The sequence below is a fragment of the Camellia sinensis genome, chromosome 6, assembly GCF_055761805.1.
Source record: "Camellia sinensis isolate YWXY chromosome 6, ASM5576180v1, whole genome shotgun sequence".
Taxonomy (NCBI): domain Eukaryota; kingdom Viridiplantae; phylum Streptophyta; class Magnoliopsida; order Ericales; family Theaceae; genus Camellia; species Camellia sinensis.
The window spans coordinates 54,552,349-54,559,185 of NC_138966.1; positions in this window are offsets into that span (position 1 = coordinate 54,552,349).

The window sequence follows — 6,837 nt, forward strand, 5'->3', positions numbered from 1 at the left end:
CCTATACGGATTCTCCTGCACAGTGGCAGATATGTAAATACGGGGTTTCCATACCAATTCTTGCGGATTACGGTTCGAACACCCGAACACCTATACGGATTCTCCTGCACAGTGGCAGATATGAAAATAAGGGGTTTCCATACCAATTCTTGCGCATTACGGTTCGAACACCCGAAAACCTATACGGATTCTCCTGCACAGTGGCAGATATGTAAATACGGGGTTTACATACCATTTCTTGCGCATTACGGTTCGAACACTCGAACACCTATACGGATTCTCCTGCACAGTGGCAGATATGTAAATACGGGGTTTACATACCATTTCTTGCGCATTACGGTTCGGACACTCGAACACCTATACGGATTCTCCTGCACAGTGGCAGATATGTAAATACGGGGTTTCCATACCAATTCTTGCGCATTACGGTTCGAACACTCGAACAACTATACGGATTCTCCTGCACAGTGGCAGATATGTAAATACGGGGTTTACATACCATTTATTGCGCATTACGGTTCGAACACTCGAACACCTATACGGATTCTCCTGCACAGTGGCAGATATGTAAATACGGGGTTTACATACCATTTTTTGCGCATTACGGTTCGAACACTCGAACACCTATACGGATTCTCCTGCACAGTGGCAGATATGTAAATACGGGGTTTCGATACCAATTCTTGCGCATTACGGTTCGAACACTCAAACACCAATACGGATTCTCCTGCACAGTGGCAGATATGTAAATACGGGGTTTACATACCATTTCTTGCGCATTACGGTTCGAACACTCGAACACCAATACGGATTCTCCTGCACAGTGGCAGATATGTAAATACGGGGTTTCCATACCAATTCTTGCGCATTACGGTTCGAACACCCGAATACCAATACGGATTCTCCTGCACAGTGGCAGATATGTAAATACAGGGTTTCCATACCAATTCTTGCGCATTACGGTTCGAACACCCGAACACCTATACGGATTCTCCTGCACAGTGGCAGATATGGAAATACGGGGTTTACATACCATTTCTTGCGGATTACGGTTCGAACACTCAAACACCTATACGGATTCTCCTACATAGTGGCAGATATGTAAATACGGCGATTACATACCATTTCTTGCGCATTACGGTTCGAACACTCGAACACCTATACGGATTCTCCTGCACAGTGGCAGATATGTAAATACGGGGTTTCCATACCAATTCTTGCGCATTACGGTTCGAACACTCGAACAACTATACGGATTATCCTGCACAGTGGCAGATATGTAAATACGGGGTTTACATACCATTTCTTGCGCATTACGGTTCGAACACTCGAACACCTATACGGATTCTCCTGCACAGTGGCAGATATGTAAATACGGGGTTTACATACCATTTCTTGCGCATTACGGTTCGAACACTCGAACACCTATACGGATTCTCCTGCACAGTGGCAGATATGTAAATACGGGGTTTACATACCATTTCTTGCGCGTTACGGTTCGAACACTCGAACACCTATACGGATTCTCCTACACAGTGGCAGATATGTAAATACGGGGTTTCCATACCAATTCTTGCGCATTACAGTTCGAACACCCGAACACCTATACGGATTCTCCTGCACAGTGGCAGATATGTAAATACGGGGTTTACATACCATTTCTTGCGCATTACAGTTCGAACACCCGAACACCTATACGGATTCTCCTGCACAGTGGCAGATATGTAAATACGGGGTTTACATACCATTTCTTGCGCATTACGGTTCGAACACTCGAACACCTATACGGATTCTCTTGCACAGTGGCAGATATGTAAATACGGGGTTTCGATAGCAATTCATGCGCATTACGGTTCGAACACCCGAACACCTATACGGATTCTCCTGCACAGTGGCAGATATGTAAATACGGGGTTTACATGCCATTTCTTGCGCATTACAGTTCGAACACCCGAACACCTATACGGATTCTCCTGCACAGTGGCAGATATGTAAATACGGGGTTTACATACCATTTCTTGCGCATTACGGTTCGAACACTCGAACACCTATACGGATTCTCCTACACAGTGGCAGATATGTAAATACGGGGTTTCCAGACCAATTCTTGCGCATTACGGTTCGAACACCCGAACACCTATACGGATTCTCCTGCACAGTGGCAGATATGTAAATACGGGGTTTACATACCATTTCTTGCGCATTACGGTTCGAACACTCGAACACCTATACGGATTCTCCTGCACAGTGGCAGATATGTAAATACGGGGTTTACATACCATTTCTTGTGCATTACGGTTCGAACACTCGAACACCTATACGGATTCTCCTACACAGTGGCAGATATGTAAATACGGGGTTTCCATACCAATTCTTGCGCATTACAGTTCGAACACCCGAACACCTATACGGATTCTCCTGCACAGTGGCAGATATGTAAATACGGGGTTTACATACCATTTCTTGCGCATTACAGTTCGAACACCCGAACACCTATACGGATTCTCCTGCACAGTGGCAGATATGTAAATACGGGGTTTACATACCATTTCTTGCGCATTACGGTTCGAACACTCGAACACCTATACGGATTCACCTCCACAGTGGCAGATATTTAAATACGGGGTTTCCATACCAATTCTTGCGGATTACGGTTCGAACACCCGAACACCTATACGGATTCTCCTGCACAGTGGCAGATATGTAAATACGGGGTTTCCATACCAATTCTTGCGCATTACGGTTCGACCACCCGAACACCTATACGGATTCTCCTGCACAGTGGCAGATATGTAAATACGGGGTTTACATACCATTTCTTGCGCATTACGGTTCGGACACTCGAACACCTATACGGATTCTCCTGCACAGTGGCAGATATGTAAATACGGGGTTTCCATACCATTTCTTGCGCATTACGGTTCGAACACTCGAACAACTATACGGATTATCCTGCACAGTGGCAGATATGTAAATACGGGGTTTACATACCATTTCTTGCGCATTACGGTTCGAACACTCGAACACCTATACGGATTCTCCTGCACAGTGGCAGATATGTAAATACGGGGTTTACATACCATTTCTTGCGCATTACGGTTCGAACACTCGAACACCTATACGGATTCTCCTGCACAGTGGCAGATATGTAAATACGGGGTTTACATACCATTTCTTGCGCGTTACGGTTCGAACACTCGAACACCTATACGGATTCTCCTACACAGTGGCAGATATGTAAATACGGGGTTTCCATACCAATTCTTGCGCATTACAGTTCGAACACCCGAACACCTATACGGATTCTCCTGCACAGTGGCAGATATGTAAATACGGGGTTTACATACCATTTCTTGCGCATTACAGTTCGAACACCCGAACACCTATACGGATTCTCCTGCACAGTGGCAGATATGTAAATACGGGGTTTACATACCATTTCTTGCGCATTACGGTTCGAACACTCGAACACCTATACGGATTCTCTTGCACAGTGGCAGATATGTAAATACGGGGTTTCGATAGCAATTCATGCGCATTACGGTTCGAACACCCGAACACCTATACGGATTCTCCTGCACAGTGGCAGATATGTAAATACGGGGTTTACATGCCATTTCTTGCGCATTACAGTTCGAACACCCGAACACCTATACGGATTCTCCTGCACAGTGGCAGATATGTAAATACGGGGTTTACATACCATTTCTTGCGCATTACGGTTCGAACACTCGAACACCTATACGGATTCTCCTACACAGTGGCAGATATGTAAATACGGGGTTTCCAGACCAATTCTTGCGCATTACGGTTCGAACACCCGAACACCTATACGGATTCTCCTGCACAGTGGCAGATATGTAAATACGGGGTTTACATACCATTTCTTGCGCATTACGGTTCGAACACTCGAACACCTATACGGATTCTCCTGCACAGTGGCAGATATGTAAATACGGGGTTTACATACCATTTCTTGGGCATTACGGTTCGAACACTCGAACACCTATACGGATTCTCCTACACAGTGGCAGATATGTAAATACGGGGTTTCCATACCAATTCTTGCGCATTACAGTTCGAACACCCGAACACCTATACGGATTCTCCTGCACAGTGGCAGATATGTAAATACGGGGTTTACATACCATTTCTTGCGCATTACAGTTCGAACACCCGAACACCTATACGGATTCTCCTGCACAGTGGCAGATATGTAAATACGGGGTTTACATACCATTTCTTGCGCATTACGGTTCGAACACTCGAACACCTATACGGATTCACCTCCACAGTGGCAGATATTTAAATACGGGGTTTCCATACCAATTCTTGCGGATTACGGTTCGAACACCCGAACACCTATACGGATTCTCCTGCACAGTGGCAGATATGTAAATACGGGGTTTCCATACCAATTCTTGCGCATTACGGTTCGAACACCCGAACACCTATACGGATTCTCCTGCACAGTGGCAGATATGTAAATACGGGGTTTACATACCATTTCTTGCGCATTACGGTTCGGACACTCGAACACCTATACGGATTCTCCTGCACAGTGGCAGATATGTAAATACGGGGTTTCCATACCATTTCTTGCGCATTACGGTTCGAACACTCGAACAACTATACGGATTATCCTGCACAGTGGCAGATATGTAAATACGGGGTTTACATACCATTTCTTGCGCATTACGGTTCGAACACACGAACACCTATACGGATTCTCCTGCACAGTGGCAGATATGTAAATACGGGGTTTACATACCATTTCTTGCGCATTACGGTTCGAACACTCGAACACCTATACGGATTCTCCTGCACAGTGGCAGATATGTAAATACGGGGTTTCGATACCAATTCTTGCGCATTACGGTTCGAACACTCAAACACCAATACGGATTCTCCTGCACAGTGGCAGATATGTAAATACGGGGTTTACATACCATTTCTTGCGCATTACGGTTCGAACACTCGAACACCAATACGGATTCTCCTGCACAGTGGCAGATATGTAAATACGGGGTTTCCATACCAATTCTTGCGCATTACGGTTCGAACACCCGAATACCAATACGGATTCTCCTGTACAGTGGCAGATATGTAAATACAGGGTTTCCATACCAATTCTTGCGCATTACGGTTCGAACACCCGAACACCTATACGGATTCTCCTGCATAGTGGCAGATATGGAAATACGGGGTTTACATACCATTTCTTGCGGATTACGGTTCGAACACTCAAACACCTATACGGATTCTCCTACATAGTGGCAGATATGTAAATACGGCGATTACATACCATTTCTTGCGCATTACGGTTCGAACACTCGAACACCTATACGGATTCTCCTGCACAGTGGCAGATATGTAAATACGGGGTTTCCATACCAATTCTTGCGCATTACGGTTCGAACACTCGAACAACTATACGGATTATCCTGCACAGTGGCAGATATGTAAATACGGGGTTTACATACCATTTCTTGCGCATTACGGTTCGAACACTCGAATACCTATACGGATTCTCCTGCACAGTGGCAGATATGTAAATACGGGGTTTACATACCATTTCTTGCGCATTACGGTTCGAACACTCGAACACCTATACGGATTCTCCTGCACAGTGGCAGATATGTAAATACGGGGTTTACATACCATTTCTTGCGCATTACGGTTCGAACACTCGAACACCTATACGGATTCTCCTACACAGTGGCAGATATGTAAATACGGGGTTTCCATACCAATTCTTGCGCATTACAGTTCGAACACCCGAACACCTATACGGATTCTCCTGCACAGTGGCAGATATGTAAATACGGGGTTTACATACCATTTCTTGCGCATTACAGTTCGAACACCCGAAAACCTATACGGATTCTCCTGCACAGTGGCAGATATGTAAATACGGGGTTTACATACCATTTCTTGCGCATTACGGTTCGAACACTCGAACACCTATACGGATTCACCTCCACAGTGGCAGATATTTAAATACGGGGTTTCCATACCAATTCTTGCGGATTACGGTTCGAACACCCGAACACCTATACGGATTCTCCTGCACAGTGGCAGATATGTAAATACGGGGTTTCCATACCAATTCTTGCGCATTACGGTTCGAACACCCGAACACCTATACGGATTCTCCTGCACAGTGGCAGATATGTAAATACGGGGTTTACATACCATTTCTTGCGCATTACGGTTCGGACACTCGAACACCTATACGGATTCTCCTGCACAGTGGCAGATATGTAAATACGGGGTTTCCATACCAATTCTTGCGCATTACGGTTCGAACACTCGAACAACTATACGGATTATCCTGCACAGTGGCAGATATGTAAATACGGGGTTTACATACCATTTCTTGCGCATTACGGTTCGAACACTCGAACACCTATACGGATTCTCCTGCACAGTGGCAGATATGTAAATACGGGGTTTACATACCATTTCTTGCGCATTACGGTTCGAACACTCGAACACCTATACGGATTCTCCTGCACAGTGGCAGATATGTAAATACGGGGTTTCGATACCAATTCTTGCGCATTACGGTTCGAACACTCAAACACCAATACGGATTCTCCTGCACAGTGGCAGATATGTAAATACGGGGTTTACATACCATTTCTTGCGCATTACGGTTCGAACACTCGAACACCAATACGGATTCTCCTGCACAGTGGCAGATATGTAAATACGGGGTTTCCACACCAATTCTTGCGCATTACGGTTCGAACACCCGAATACCAATACGGATTCTCCTGCACAGTGGCAGATATGTAAATACAGGGTTTCCATACCAATTCTTGCGCATTACGG